This window comes from Miscanthus floridulus, chromosome 9, assembly GCF_019320115.1.
Source record: "Miscanthus floridulus cultivar M001 chromosome 9, ASM1932011v1, whole genome shotgun sequence".
NCBI classification, from domain to species: Eukaryota; Viridiplantae; Streptophyta; class Magnoliopsida; order Poales; family Poaceae; genus Miscanthus; species Miscanthus floridulus.
Genome location: NC_089588.1, coordinates 39,881,080 through 39,898,590, shown reverse-complemented (window position 1 = coordinate 39,898,590; position 17,511 = coordinate 39,881,080).

Below are 17,511 nucleotides of genomic sequence, written 5' to 3'. Positions count from 1 at the left end.
CTTCATTTCTAAAGAACTCTTGTGAAGAACATAAGAAATTACTTGATGCTTATAAATCTTCACATGATGAGCTAAAATTGAATCATGAGACACTACTTGCATCTCATGATGAATTATTAGAACAACATGCTTCTCTCATTAAAGTATTTACAAAGAAACTTAAAAATAATGAGAGCTCATCACATGGATCAAATGATAAATTGCAAAATGTTGCTAACCCTTGTGATGTAGGCAAGAAGCATGTATCCACCTCTTGTGATGATTTATTAGATATGCCATGCTCTTCACAATTAGATGCTTGTTCTACTTCTATGTCTTGTGAGACTAACCTTTTGAAGGAGAACAATGAGCTCAAAAATGAAGTGAAGAAATTGAGCAACAAGCTAGAGAGGTGCTACAACTCAAAAGTCACCTTTGAGCACATGTTGAAGACTCAAAGAAACTATGGCTGACAAGTGTGGCCTTGGCTTCAAGAAGAAGATGACAAAGGGCGAAAGAAAGAGAGAAAGAAAGATGAAGAAGCTACAACAAAGAAAGCTTTCTCATACCATGTGCTACCGGTGTCATGAAGCGGGACACCTTGCAAATGGTTGCCCTAACATTGAGAAGCTCAAGAAGATAAAAGAAGAAGAGAGGCTCAAGCATGTCAAGTGCTTCAAGTGCCACACTTGGGGTCATCTTACCTCAATGTGCCCAACCAAGCAATTGGTGAAGCAACAAGTGAAGCCTCAACCAAAGCCACAAGTTGAGCAAGAGAAGACACCCCGAAGTTCAAATCAAGATCAACCATGAAGATGGTGGTGATTTGATGATAAAGAAGAAGAAAACAAGAAGGGGTGGAAAGGCAAGGCATCCAATGCAAACTCAAGATGCCAAGATGATGAGCAAGAATGAAGATGAGAAGAAAGATTATGCTCACATCAAGTGCTTCAAGTGTGGAAGTGTGGGACACTTTGCCTCTAAGTGTCCTACCAAGCTTAAGAAGAAGGATCCAGCAATCCATGAGAGGCAAGGCAATGAGAAGCACCACATGTGCAAAGAAGAGAAGGCTCAAGCAAAGAGAAAGTGCTACTCATGCCGGGAAAGGGGGCACATGGCACATTCATGTCCCCTAGGTAACACCCCTAAGCCTATTTCAATTAATGATGATTCTATGCTTAGGAAGGATGGTAATGGTACCTCTATGGTTGCTATTGCAAAACATCCTGTTATTCATACTAAGGCTATGCCTAAGTATGTTACACCTAACTTGAGAGGACCCAAAGTTATTTGGGTACCATCAAAAAGTGGATGAATAATTGTAGGTACCATCAGCATTGGAGACTCGATTCAATTGATCTCACATTATTCATCATATGTTGAATCAAGATATGAAGCCTAGTACACATCCAAACCCAATGCCAAGTAAAAATTGAGTGAAGTCCAAATGTACTACAACATACAAGTGTCAAAATTCAAGTTGTTGGTGATTCATCAGATATACTTGATGACTTGCAAATAATTGAGTTAAGCTTGCTAATTGGATGATCATGAGCTAACTAAGGTATATCTCTTGTTGATCATTTCATTTGGGTGCATATGAGTTGATTGAATTGGATAAATATGCAAAGTTGCTTGCTATAAGTTGATTGAATAGATAATTGATTAGTAATCAAGGTTGGATTGATTTGTGTTGGATAAATTCATAAGATGACTTTTAGTAAGTGTTTTGAATGGATATATGTCTTATGGAAGTATTCAAACAAGTTAGTTTCAAGTTTGATTCATATTTGATGAAGTATAGCTCAATTGTTGAAATATGTCCTATAATTGAGAATCTGAGCTAGCTGTGATCTTAGCCATGTTTGAGTAACCAACACTTATTAGATTGGCATAAAAATTGGTGTACATGCTATAGACTTATGGTATAAGATGCTATACAATTTTCATGAAAATTGGATAAGAAATGCTTTAGGTTTTGGAGTGGATCTTGTCAGCTATAGTGCAGCAGTTTTCAGCATGTAGCAGTGGTGGAAGAATTGAAATCTGGTAGCAATCTAGAAGTCAAATGAAGCTCAAATTTTTACAGCTACTAGATAACTTAGTAATGCAAACCTCCACCAAATTTTGTGGTATTTGGATTTGTACTTTGGGAAATATGCTTATTCCTTTGAAGGGTATAAAATCTGTCAGAAAAGTGACAAATGTTGGATTGATCTAGAGTCACTTTGATTGAAAGGTTCCTCAAGTTGGAAATATGTTTATGAAGTATTTGAGGTACCTAAGTTTGGTTTTGAGATGATCTTAAGCATGACAATCAAAGAGTACAAGGTCATTTGATTGTGGAGTGTACTTTGCACACATTCGGTACTCAAATTGGAAGATCAAGATCAAACTCAAGATGAAGATGAAGTTTAAGTTCTAGTGATGATTGGAGATCATTTGGTAGAAAGAAAAGGACTTAAACAAGTAGAAAGAAAAGGACTTAAAGAAGGAATCAAGGTCACTCATCAAGTTAAGTCCATCACTTGGATCAATCAATCAAGTCATTTCAAGTGAGTATCAAGAATGATTCTTGGAGAGAGGTCACTTCTCCCTAGTGTAGGGGCTTGCCGCCTATGTGTAGGTGAACCAAGTGTGGTACTTGGAAGGCTAACATGGAAGTGGTGATCCGAGGAACATTTGAGATGCTTAGTTGAAGCAATCAAAAGGGTTGATCAAGAAAAGTAAGCAACACCCAAAAGAGAGCTAGTCATGATATTTCAAGTGGTATTCTCAAATTGATGCTCTCATGCAAGCAATTGATCAAAAGATGAAGCAAGCCAACCACAACAAGAAAGTGCACTTGATCATAAGTGGTATTCATTTCATATGGGTGAAGAATGAAATTCAACATGGTATCTATTGGTCTTCACCAAGCTTATAATTGGACTTCACATTGCTATTGGAGTAATGAATTGGAATCTATGTGACTATCCTCTACTCCAACATAGCAAAGGTATCATTGTAATGTGCATGATCATTTCATCCCTTACTAGTATGCGGTTAGTGCATATAGTTCATACTTCATAGGATCATGCATAACAAATGAAATGTTTAAATTCATAGCCTACCACTATTGTTTGAATGATTACTTGATCTAGTGGTTAGTACATGAATTTGTTCATGAGCTAGTGAACCCAAGTACTTGACTCAATTTGGATTGCTAACAAGTGACAAGTACAACATTGGCAAGATAACCCTTGCAAGAGGTGTGAAGAAGCTTGTCATTGGTTCAAACCGGACTTGGAAGCTTAGGCAAATCAATTTAGTTCAAGTCAATCATAGAAGCTCATGATAGTGATAAGAGTACAAGCACAAGACAACAATGCAAATGGATATCTAGTTTGTTTGTTTCAAATGGTATCTAGACTCAAGTATTTTATCAAGAATCTACAAATGATGTCTAGATCAACTCACAAGTGATATCCTATAAGTGGTACTCATGAAGATAGCAAATGTTCAAGAAATGGTTTTTTATTGAAAAATCCAACAAGTGGTTCCATACTAGAAGATTCTTTCAAGTGATATCACATCTACACATAATATCAATCATGAAAGAAAATGGTTCCACAAGTGATCCTCAACTTTAAGTGATCATCAAATGAAGAATGCATCCCTCACCTATAAGAGCTCAAGTGTATCAAATGGATGACCCATGCTATCACATAGGGGGAGGTGTCACACAAATTGGTATCAAGATCAAAATCTTATGTGCGGTATCTCAAGAAGCCCTACACAAGATACAAGTGGTACAAGTTACAAGTGGTATCTACAAATGGTGTCATTCCAACAATCAAGTGAAGTCTATAAAAAATACAAGATTCAAGCCTCAACCATCTACCCCAAATGCATACCTTTGCATCAATGAGAAGCACACCTTTTATGGAAATTGATGACAAAGGGGGAGAGATTGTACAAAGATATGAAGATATGAAAGCTTTGAGATTGAGATTATACAAGGGGGAGAGATAAGATATAAAAGCTCAAAGAAGTAGAGGTTGGACATGGACATGGACAAAGAGGGAGCAACATTGAAGAAAAGAGATGGATCAAAATTCTTGGACAAGAGAAGCACACAAGTAGGGGGAGCAAGCTCATGAACTTTGATTGATTGCATTTGATATGTGCATATTCATGTGCTTGCTTGCATTGCATAAGCTTTCAAATTCAATATGCATGCTTGTGTGGTGTATGCTAGTTGTAGAACTTCAATGATGATTTGATAACTAGCATGCATAGGGTGATAGCTAGACACTTGGTATGCTTTTCAAGTAATGCTAGTACCTTGCTTTTATTGTTGATCTCACAAGGTATCTAGTGGTTTTATTTCCAAGTAATATCTAGCTAACCATGGTGCTAATGATGAACTTAAAGGTGCAACTCCGATTGGTACACACTTCAAAGGTTTATTCTATACACCTTAGCATCATTTTGTAGTAATTGCTCTCCCACAATTTTAATCTATGCATATGTGTGACCTTCAAATCAAACACTCTAGCACATATGTAGGGGGAGCTAATACTACCATCTCGGGTTTGTGGTACTTGTCCAAAATCATTTTCACATGGTAAAATTGCTTGGGCAAGCAACATGAATCCAAAAGAGCTTAATTTCCATATCTTTGTAGAGTTGTCATCAATTACCAAAAAGGGGGAGATTGAAAGGTCCTTGTGTGGTTTTGGTAATTGAGTGACAACCTAGGTGGACTAATTGTGTTTATGTGAGATACACAGGTGATTAGTCCACAGGTACATATGTGTGAGCAACATATGCCATGAAGGTGAAAATGGCTTGGAGATGTTGCAAAGCTCACACATGTGATGATGAAGGAGCTCATTGCACATGAGACATGACATTGAGTCATGTGATCAAGGTGGAGAAGATCAAGACAAGACTTGGCTTGATGGACCGGTTGCAAGCGTGAAGGGCAAGTCGGAGGCTTTGGAGCGATGGACCGCGTGGCGGTGAAGCTTAAGCAAGACTTGGTGCCGATGGACGAAGGCAACGGTGAAAAGCAAGTGAAGTCAAGATCGATGAACCAATATGATCATGTGATGATATGAAGTGGATCATATCACTATTGATTGTGTTGGTGCATGTGTTGCATCGACATTGAGGAGATGAAATGGAATGCGCAAGGCAAAGGTATAACCTAGGGCATTTCATTTCACCGGTCATAGGTGTGTAGAGAAGTTTATGACCGGGTTTAGGATAGATGGCCGTACTATCAAGAGGGGCAAACTTGTTTGCATATCGGTCATCTAGTGCCACTCGAGTGATCTAACTTTGCATCATCGCTAGGATTGAGTGGCGTGGCAAGTTGAGTGGCTAATCCTTTGGAAAATGATTGTGAAAATGCTAACACACATACACATGGTGGTGTACACTTGGTGGTGTTGGCACATTTTCAAAGGAGATGAAGTTGGAGTTGATGTGGATCAACTCGGCGATGGAACAGAGGTGAGAAGGGTTCAAAACTCCACCGGCGCCCTGTTCCGAAAAGATAGGGTCTCACAGAGTGGATCGGACACTGGTCACGTAGTGACCGGACGCTGGGTTCCAGCATCCGGTCAGTACTGAATGTCATGGAGCAGGCGTCGGTCATCGACTGGACGCTGGCACTGGAAGCGACCGGACTCTGACAGGGTGCATCCGGTCAAGGTGACGTGTGTTGACGTAGGCAGAACAGTGTTGCTGGAGGTGACAGGACGCTGGTGCTACGTCCGATCACGAACGACCGGATGCGTCCGGTCATGTCTGGTACCTTACTGGAAATGACCGGACGTTGGGGTTACTGTGTCCTGTCAGTTCAAGCTGGAGCGTCCGGTCATTAGATGACCGTTGAGATTGGATGAACAACGTTTGAAGAAGGGGACATGTGGCATGCATCGCACGATCGGACGCTGAGGTCCAGCGTCTGGTCGATCGGACCAGAGCGTCCGGTCGTCCCGAGTTTTGCCCAGTGAAGGGGTAACGGCTCTATTTGTTCATGGGGTTATAAATAGAAGCCATGGTCGGCCTTGGGCCGGCAGCTGAGCACACTAGAGCCTTGGTGGCTTGTGTAGTAGTGGTTGGGAGCCCTCCTCTCACATATGCTTGATAGTGATCATTCGATTGTGTGAGAGAGCGATTCTAGTGCGATTGCATCGTGAGGTTGCATTGAGTGGCACTAGGTGATCGAGTTGCAAGCCGGTGGTGCTTGTTACTCTTGGAGGTTGCCACCTCCTAGACGGCTTGGTGGTGGTCTCCGTTGAAGCCTGCAAGAAGCTTGTGCGGTGCTCCGGAGAAGAGCTTTGTGAGGGGCATTGTGCTCGCCCCGTGGGAGCCGCGAAGAGCAACTCTAGTTGAGCGTGTCATTGAGCTACCCTCACTTTTAGGGTAGGTTCTTGCGGTACCCAACGTGCGGGCTTGGCAGGTGATGACAATTAGCCGCCGAACCACCAAGTGAGCGGTCGACACAACGGGGACGTAGCGTGTTGGCAATCACATGAACCTCGGGAAAAAATCATCGTGTCAACCTTGTTCTTCCCGTTGGTTTGCATCCTTGTTACACAAGCTTGTAATTACTTTCATATACATTGTGCTTGTGTAGTTGCTCTTGTAACTAGTTAGCTTGTGTAGCTTACTAGTTACCTTCTTGCTTGTGTAGCATAGAAGTAGCTCCCTTGTGTGGCTAATTAGGTTTGTGTAACCTTGTTAGTCACTTTGCTTAGTTTGTGTAGCTAAGTATTTGCGCTCTCTAATTTGGCATTGGTTGCTTTGTTATTGAGCATTGCTAGTGAGCTTAGTTGGCTTTGTGCTTTTGCTTACTAGCATGTGTAGGAGCTCCCTTGTTGCTTAAAGTACTAGTGGCATAGGTTTGTGTGACCTTGCTCCTAGAATTAGTTAGATGAGCTCTAGCTAGCCCGTCACCTTTGTTGCCTAATTAGTATCTTTGGAAGGTGCTAGAGAACATAGATAGAGGGGTGTAGTCTTGACTAGACCGATAGTTCTAATTCCACACTTGTTTTGGTTAGCCAACGCGATTAATTTTAGAAAGCACTATTCACCCCCCTCTAGTCCGCCATCTCGACCCTACACCATGCTAGATACCTAGACTTGCCATGCTCGAAGTTTGGATTTGTATAGAGCTGAGCCACCTCACTCTTCTTGGTTGCCTTGGGAAGAATATCCATTAGCTCTCCCTACTTGTAGGCATGGTAATCAAGCTAGACCATGTCTGCAAACTATGCGAAGGAAGCCCAGAACTTCCCCTTCCCAGTCATCCACTTCATAGTCTCCTTCTCATAGTTCACCTCAAGCATGGCATAGAACTGTCGGACCATGGCTTCATTCTAGTTGTGGGCCACCTAACTCTTCTTGTTTGCCTTGGGAAGACTATCCATTAGCTCTCCCTACTTGCAGGCATGGTAATCAAGCTAGACCACGTCTACAAACTGTGCGAAGGAAGCCCAAAACTTCCCCTTCCTAGTCATCCACTTGATAGTCTCCTTCTCATAGTTCACCTCAAGCGTGGCATAGAACTGTCGGACCACGGCTTCATTCAAGTTGTGGCAGAATGTCATGATGTTCTTCAACCCAGCACCTTCAACCTTGGATAGCAATCCTTGAAGAGAAACTTGTTGACTCATGATATCCCACCTAATCCACTTCTGGTTGGTACACATTGGAGCTTGCTCGAATTTGCCCTAGAAGAGATCGTACTAATCCTGAGTGTGGAAGAATGCATTTGGAGAAGACCGTGGCTGGCTGAACTACTTAAACTCACAAGCTTCATGGATGGCCTTGAAGCAATCCTCTTTCCACCACTTTCGGTTGGTGGGTGCATTGGTCACGTCGATGGGTACACAACCATCCCCAAATTGTACTCCAACCCCTCATCTTCGGACTCTACCTCCTCATTGCCCTCCTCCTCCTCCTCCTCCTCCTCCTCATCTTCATCATCACTTTCATCCCTTTCTTGTTCCTCCTCATCCTCGTTGCTGTCACCACCACCACCTTCAAAAGAAGACAAAGACTATGAAGTCAAACTCGAGGATGGCGGCAAAGGTGAAGGCTCAAGATGATGTTTCTGTGAGGCTGGCTGATGGCTTATTGGAGTGTTTGAGGCATTCTTGGACCTCCTCTTGTATGGGACTACTTTCTTGCTCCCCATCTCCTCCTCAGCGTTGTAGTCACTGTCTAAAGAATCATCACCGTCAGGAACATGACGGTGGCTGCTGCTACTATTATCCCTCTTTGGCCTCTTCTTCTCTTGGCCACCAGCAGGAAAGACAAAAAACCAGACGCCTACAATAGAAGGGGAACAACAACAAAAATTTAGTAAAGACTTGGATAGGAGCAAACAAGCAAGGATTGGCAAAGCTATAGGATAAAAGAGACTAGACTTAAGGAATTAGAACAAATACAAACACGGATATAAGAACCAGTGACAATGTCATCTATAGTACATACATAAGCTCCCTAGTAGATATGAAAGGCACCTATGAAGTTGAAGCAACAGGTTGGCTCAAATTAAACTAAGTCAGTACTGCACAGATACTGACGGAGTGTCCGTCGAGCCCACAGACCATCCGTCAGCATGACAGAGAGCCGAAATAGTTGTAACAGAGTGTACTTAGACACTATCAGAACCTTCTGCTAGGACACCGAAACCTTCCGATAGTGTACAGTTTTTGACACAGAACAACCACAAGCTACAGACTGATCAACGGAGTGATCGCAAAGTTCATAGACCAACCATCATTCTAGCTAATAGTGTGGAGCAGTCAGTAAGGGAAAATTCTAAGTCCCTAAAGAGTGGCGAAAGTATCCAACGGAGCTACGGACCATCCGATAAGATTTTAATGGCACATTAACCTACCAATACTCAATCGACAAAATCTGAAGATTCAACCAACTTCAACACTTACAAACTTGCATAGAAGTACTCCCAATCATGCTCTACAAGATCCCCAAGAACGATTTGAAAGACCCCTAACCATGGCCTAGATCGGGCAAAACCTAGCTTTTGAATCATGGTAAAAAGGGTAAACACAAAGGGGAAAGGAACGTACTCGGCACCCTGCATCCACTACTAGGAATATCCACTTCTATGACAATTAGTTTTCATCACTGAAGGAGCCAGATTTGTCATAATTTCAGCTTTATGACAAATTTATGATGAAAAATGGTTCATCATAGAAGTCGCGTCATTCTTGTGATTCTATGACAATTCTAGAAAATTGTCATAGAATTGGATAGATCTATGATGAAAACTGATCATCATAGAACTACTTTGGCATTTGTCGTAGGGGGCAGCCACGTTGGCGGCTACTTCCGTTGGAGATGCTTTCCACATGCTATAGCCAGTTGCATTGGAGATGGTTTAGGTACGTTTTACCTTGTTATTGGACAAAGTGGCCATCTCTGGTTCTTGCACATTTTAGGTTCTCAATGGACCATGTGTCAGGCCCCTGTTGTTCCACATGTCTGTTTTTATTGACACATGTGTCGTGTTGTGGTTGGGTCACGTGTCATTTCTTCATTGGACCATGTATCGTATTTTTATTGGTCCACGTGGCCATTTCATATTTGACCATGTGTCACGGTGTTGTCCATCCACATTTTGTTTTTTTATTCGACCACATGGCTTGATGGCTTCCTTCCACGTGTCGGATTTTTATTAGCCGACATATCGTGCCATGGCTATTTCATGTGTCATGCACTGGTTCATCCATGTGTCACATTTTTATTTTATCACGTGGCCTGCCTAGGTTCCACCACGTGCCCAACAATCAATTCATCATGAAAGTAATTCAAGATCATCACTGCTGCATAGATTGACTATATAATTATTTGATGATGTCTACATAATTATTCAGCATGACAATTAAATACAACAAATTACTGTTTACACATCAACATTAACCCGCTGATAGTTTCACCACATCAAACCAGCACACGAGTACACACATCAAACCATAAATGTTCACTGCATCAAGCCAATAGAGTTGACGACTGAGAGTTACCAGAAGAAGAGCTAAAGCGCAAGATATCCTCACGTAGCTAATTGTACTCCTGTTGCTGTATCTTGAACTCCTCAAACTCTCTTTCAGTCTTTTCTGTCTTCCTCTTCAGTTCATCCACTTGTCTGACGAGGTTAGCAGAACTTTCCTGTTCAACAACAAGTTGTTCCCGAAGCATTCTCTCCGTCGATGCCTCTATTCTGGCGAAGCTTATCGGGATACCAGCATTCTTCAAAAAAGGGTGTTGTCGCTAACCTGGGAGTGGACCTGGCCATGGGAGAGGCAAAGGACCGTGGAAACAACATCAACACTTGTCATTGGTTCATGCCCATCAGCAATAGGTTCTGCTCATATAGTTTCCATAGCTTCCTGTGAAATTCAAGTAGTAAACATTAGGTTACAGATAGTGGAAGAGGATTTTAATTGAAAACCCAAAAGATTAGTTCATAACAAGCAATGCAGGTTTAATATTTATATGGATTATAGGGTTGTTTGGATCTTGGCCACACATAGCCACGCTGTGGCGAGTTGTGGCGGTGGCAGGGTTTTCATCTGCCACACTCTTGTGGCTCATTCTCTACTAAGTAAAGCTGTGGCAGTCTCATTTAAGTCAGCAACCAAACAGCCGCTCCAGTTCCCGTGGCGAGCCATAGTTTGTGGCATGGTGGCCAGTGGCCCTCAACCAAACACCCTCTACATAATCACAATGCACAGGTACTAATATGGATTACATATTGCGAAATTCAAGCAGTAAACAATAGATTACAGATATGGATTACATAAGCACAATGCACAGGTATTGCAACTTCAAAATTAAATGATGATGCCAAATTTAGGGCCCCTTTTGTTCATTGGATTTCCAAAGAAAAAATATAGGAATCAATAATCCTATGGAATCAGCACCGTAGATGCCTTGGGTTCATAGGAAGAAATGGAGGAAGGAAAACCATAGGAAAGTTTCCTATTCTTCAAATGTTATAGGAAAAACAAAGGAAAAAAAGCATCCAGTGAAACCTTATTGTATTTGTTTCCTATGTTTTTCCTGTACAAAACCAAATACCCCTTCTAACAAAATTTCTCTGTTTTTCATTCCTCTGTTTTTCACATGCATTCAAATCATATTCCTATATTTTTCCTGTTCCTACATTTTTTTGATCCTATGTTCCAAAGGGGGCCTTAGGCTCCTGCCACTATTGCTTCTATTAACAGTGCAATTGAGTTTCTATTTATACAAATGCTAGAGTAATAATAAAATATAACCATCACTTACAAATGATTGCAGCTATACAGCATAGGAGCGAGATCCTATAGCCTGGTGGCACTTTGTTTTTGCACGGTTTTGCTTGTTCTTCTCAGATCCATGAGCCAACTCTCCAGGTCGTGTTGACTTCACTCTATTGGACTGCTGTCCTCTAGGACTGATATTAGCGCTGCCTTTTATCCTACTAGTGGAGCCTCCTCTGCGGCTTCTTCGAACTAGACGCTGAAATTGGAGAAACAAATTTAAGCAGGAAGCATGTACAAAATTTCATTGCTATCCAGACAGTAAAGCATTGCATTTCTATCTGCACCCCAACCCCTCGGCCCCTCTCGTCTGAACTCAATACAAGGTAGAATAAGCACATCAACTACAAGGGCCACTAGCTTATCTTGTAAATCTGAATATGTTTCATCTATACCACCAAATCCCTCAACAACCACCCCTGGTTCTTCCATCTTCCTATGATTTTTTGTGACTTGTGCCTCCCGCTCTCGTTCAAAAGCAGTTAGTGGCTGTTCATCTAGATTACAAAAGTATTTATTAACTAAAGCTTCTAGTGAATGTCAACATAACAGAGAGCAAGAGTATGCAAATAAGCGCCTAACTAGTAACTATAGTTTATATGAAAGTCATTAATCCAATAAAGCACATGTCAGTTACACTCAATTATAGGAAATATGCAACCCCTTCGCTATCTACATATTCCAGGTTGAACCACTACAATACAACACACATCATAAAAGGAATTTGTGTACTCTTTCTTCGCGTACCCTAGCTACACTTCGTTGTTGGCACACGCGTCTTGTCATCATGGTCGCGGAACTGGTACAGCCGGCGTTAACGAAGGGGTACCAAATTCGGCTCTGGCTAGGGTTTGGATCTAGCTGGTCATGATAGGTGTTGAAGTAGGGGATCCAGATCTAGCCTATACCGTCGTCGAGGAAGTCCTTCTGCCGTCAGCTGACCCGCTGTCGATGAATCGAAGGAGATCTAGATCCGACTAGGGTTTGGAAAGTATCACATCCCAAAATTTCTATTTTGGGTTGTGAATAGAAAACACTAAATAAAATGAATGATTTTAATACTTTGGATAAAATTTGTCAACATTAGTTTAGATTTCCATATATTTTTATTAAAGAAAATGGTGTTTTTTTTCTAAATATTTCTTAATTAATTTGACGAGCTTTCGTTGATGTGGTGCTTGCTTGTTGCTTGTTGTGGTGCTTTTGTGTGTGATAAGTTTTCAAAACATGTTTAGATGCCGTCGATCCTTCCCAGGAATTTTCTGGACTTTTCCAAAACGTTTTCCCATTTTCCCGAGAGCTTAATCTAATTTTTGGATGCTCTAAATCCCTTTTCATGGGCTCTAAATGTATTATTTGGATTCATCATCTCTCAATCTATCTTTGGGTATTTTTCTATAATTTTTGGAATTTTAGAAATATTTTTCAGGGATTTAAAATGATTTAAGATTTTTCTAGAATTGTTTTTGAACTGAAAATGAATTTATGGAATTTCTAAAATTATAAAAACACCTCGATTTTCTTTGACCTCGAACGCTAGACCTATATATATATGCCGGCGTAGCTCTCGACTCGCTGGTTTAACAAGTACGGCCCGTTTCGCTAGCCGCCACTCCCATCGTCACATATCTAAAGCCCAAGTTCTGCATCTCTATGTCTCCGGCCAACTTCCGGCGATGCTTCGGCGAGCGTTTTCGGCCATCTCCGTCGTTCCGGGCAAAAAACCGTCACTGCTGCGAGGTTTGTCTCATCATCCTCTACACCGTCTTGCGCTTTGCTTTGCAAATCCTTGCCTGTTTGACCGTTCCGCTAACCCTTCTTCGTCTTTCCCAGCGAGGTCGTCCATGGATGCCGTCTTCATCTCCGTTTTCCCGGCCATCCCGGCCCCGTGTGCCACCACCAGTGGGCCCCACACAGCAGCCGCGCCGCACCCCGCGCCCCGGGCCCTGCAACCTTGCGCGTTTGCGCGGCGAGCAGCACGCGCCGTCGTCGGCCTGTGCGGGCGCAGCCATGCAGGCCCTACGCCGGCCGCTGAGACCCCGCGTGCGGGCCCGCGCCGCCGTGGACTTCCGCCGCCGTGCCGTGCCTCCGGCTGCCTGCCCAGCCAAGCCACGCCCTGGCCGAGGCCCTCTCCCTGGTGCACGATACGTTCCAGAGGAAGAAGATGACCAAGGTACAAGATGACGATAATTACAAGTTTGCCACTAATCGTTAATCCTTTGCCATTTAATCATCCTAACTCCGATTTGAGTAGTTCTTGTTGCGTTAGATTCGTAGCATCACGCTCTATGTGATAGTGGTACCGTTTATCATGCCACCCAATTATGAATTTATTGATTTAAATATAATTTGATTAATATTTGTTTAATAGTTTTTTAATTAAAAGCCATCTAGGGTTAACTCCATGCTTGCATGTGTCTAAATTATGCAAACCCTAAGGACATAACTAGTCCTATACTACATTCCTTATATACCTGGGTTAAAATATTGGGTAGTGTAGTTATGCTTAGATGCTCCACCCACCACTTATACATATTAATGATAGTAATGATGACTAATGATTACTTTAATAATGATTAATGGCTACTATAATGATGGAGAAGTAAGGATGCTTATAGCATCGTGGTTAAAGTGATGGAAGGGGGAACGGGTATTGCAGCTTGGCCTGGTTTTCGAGGGTACCCGTGTCCGCCCTCCCTAAGGACCTATTTGTGGAGCGGCCACCTGGGACATACAGTACAACTTCAAGCCATATGGCTCTGGCTTGGCGTAGTATCAGGACCTCTACTAGTGGGTGTGACTTACCGGGTAGGCGTAAGAAAGTAACCTAGGTAATGAATATTAAGTTGCGGTTGTCTGGGTTCCATAGTTGTGGGGACAGCAGCCAGCGCCTAGGCCAAACCTTATGGGTTGCATCCTATTAGTTGGAACCTATGAAAAGTCTCATAGTGAGACCCTACCTGCTCACCTTGGTAGTGTTTTGGGGAGTCACGACACCGGGCAAATGGGAATCACGACTTGAAGCGAAAGTGTACACCTCTGCAGAGTTAAAACTGATATATTAGCCGTGCTCATGGACACGAGCGGCCCAGACTCTGACATGATTAGAATATGACTCACAATGGACAGTGGAGGCGGTTTTATGGATTGAGGTGGCTACTTCATGTTTTGGCGGGATGGCTATCCCGTGTTCTTTTTGGGGTTGCTACCCTGGGCTACTATTTGAGGTTGCTACCTTGGTAATATTAATAATATTTATGATTAATAATATTGTTAACTTTACCCCATTTAATTAAGGGTTTGGATATTCTACTCACATTAGTAACATGTTGCTTTAATAAAAGTTTACCAACTAAAAATGCTAATCTGTAGTCAAACCAAGTCAGCCTTCCTTTGTATAAGCCTTGCATATCATTACTTTCCGTCTGTACTTGCTAAGTTCAACATGGACTCACCCTTGCTATTTCCTCCACACCCCAAGTGTGTAGTAAAGTGCTGCTCAGAAGAAGGTCAAAGATGCAGAGGAGTTTTCCAAGGTTTGTCAGAAGTGCTTGGTGTACGGAGCCCCCAGTCAATCGTCCCTGAGAGGAATAGAGCTCGAGAAGTTTAGCAACCGTTCCGCGATACTCTAATAGTCATAAGTGTTAATATAAGTATATTTTCCACTATATAACATTGTTTTCTGATATTTCTATTATGTTGTTGTATGTATGGACTTCCCGGGCACACATATGACTAGAGCTTGGTTCTCTTTGGAAAACCGAGCGTGATAAAACGCTATGAGAGAGGGTGCGGCTGGAGAGTGGAGATTGATGAATTGAGTTGCTATGCCAATGGCGCCTAGGGTCTAGAGAGGTGTGGCAGAGGGAGTGGCTGGAGAGTGGAGAGGAAGGCCATGGGGCTAGGATTTGGAGTGAGAGGAGAGACGGTGGTGGCTGGAGGATGGAGATAGAGGCGGAGGCGACGACGGTGATTCCTTGCACTTTTATGTTGCCATCACGGTACCACAAATGCCCTTGTCTAAAATCGATGGCGGAAGGCAAAAGAGAGACATCTAATTTTTGTGTGAGTTGGCAGCACTGCTCGGCACGGTGTGAAATTTTGGGCAAAAAACAAATTTTCATGCAGGCAGATCTCCCCGTCTATTCGGGGCCCACCAACACTGCAAAATGGAATCCCGAGAAATGGACAAAAGAAACTCAAAAACTTATGGCTCCTTTGGAATGGAGAAGAAACAGAAATTTTGAAGGATCCAAATCCTATAGAAAAAATCGTATGAAGCCCTTTGGACCGGCAGCTCCAACGGGAACCCTGGCTCCACCGCATGTAAGTATGTGTCTGAACGGAGGTGGGCGGTGGCCAGGGCTGACATAGCCCCATGGCAAAGGCCATGCATCACTACCTCCTAGACCCACACCGGTAGAGCACGAACGCGCTCAAGGAAGTTTGGCCCCGCCGGTAGCACGGATGCGACATTCAGTTGCTAAATGACGGCTAAAAGAGCAAGAACGAGAAAACCGTACCAATTAATAAGGTGCGGTGCCACACAAAACTAGAAGATATGGTAATGATAATAACTTACCAGTGAGCTGCGCCTACGCTTAACCTGCTGCGGCTTTAGCCACGACCGTCTCCCTATCGGTTGCGGTGAGTGTCGTCGCCATAGCAGAAAGCACGACCGCAACTGCTCAGCCTCCCAGTTCTCTACGTGGAGAGCCTACCTAGTCATGTCTAGGTCCTGCACCATCATCTCCTCCCTTGGACGCTTCTCCACTAACATGGTTCATGCTTGAAGAACGAGGTCCTAGGGAGGAGGCGACGAGTAGGAAAGGTGAGTTTGAAAGGTGACAAGACAACTATACTGACTCCCCTATTTTTCCTTTGTTTTTAAAGCACAGGAGGCGCACGGCCAATGGACCTAAATTCCAACAGATGTCGGGCAATAGCGGAGGTAAGGCGAGGCCACATCTCCATGATCTCTGAGGAGCACGCCTTCTGAGATATACCCATCGAGAAACGATACGCAAAAATGGAGCTGCTAGATAGTTGTTCATATTTTACTACACTCGCAAGAAAGTTCGGATGCGACACATTTGATCTCGTTGGACACTATATAGTATAGAGCTATAAGTAAAACTATTGCCAATAGAGTACACTCAGTCATAACATTTGTATCAGTAGTAGTAGTAGTCATGAGTGGCTTTCAACTGTGTCAAACCCAACTCGTCTTATTTTCGTGTATTTGATAAGATTTGTTGAACTTGCAAGAACCATGCATCAAAGATAATTTTATTTAGAATTTGGTTTTTATAATCTAATGCGTGCCTCTACAAACCAAGAGAAATTGGAGCAAGTCCTTAGTCTACCCCTCAACTGTCGTGACTGCTTGGATTAGACCACACTGTCTATACTTCGCAAGATCACACAAGGTCCGGCCATCTAAAATCTTGACTACCCGGACGACGTGCTCTTGCATTCCCACATAGGGGCACATGTGTGGGTGGTGTCAGCAGCCTGTTATAGCAGGGGACATCACCTCCTGGCCCATTGCATTGACATTGATGCGACGGGGCGAAGCCCCACCGCCCACCCACGTAAACGTCTCGGTCGTGGGGTGGTCGACGGCCCCCAAACTATAGTAGCAGATACAAGGGCATGAGAGGGAAGGTTATCCCTGCTTCCTTCTCTCTCTAGAGCTCCTGATTCCATCCCAAAGCTTTTGCTTTCACCCTACTACACCACTGATGCCTCCTGCCAGGACCATGGTGGAGTGGATGAGGTTGTCTATCAACCGAGCTGAGTTCGACTAGTTGCGAGAGAGAGGGGGTGATCCTAGAGGACGTCGTGGAGCTCGGGTGGAGAGTCCTAGTGAGAAGTGAAGTGGAGCTGAGGCCAAAGGAAAATGAGGTCATCTCTTTCATCCCTTTCCACCTTCTTGGGTTTAGGCTACTAGCGCACCCCTTACCGAGGTGGTTGCTCTACTACTATGGGCTCCGCCTCTACGACCTAACCCCAAAGGGGATCCTCCACCTCTCGGTCTTCATCATGCTATGCGAGGGCTTCCTAGGAATACCTACCCATTATGATCTATGGTGGTTTCATTTCTAGGTGGTTCCATCAGTGTGCTCTTGGCACTGTCGTTGTCCGATGGGGGGCACCTCGATCGAAGTTTGTTTTAGATTGGAGGAGCGCTACCTGA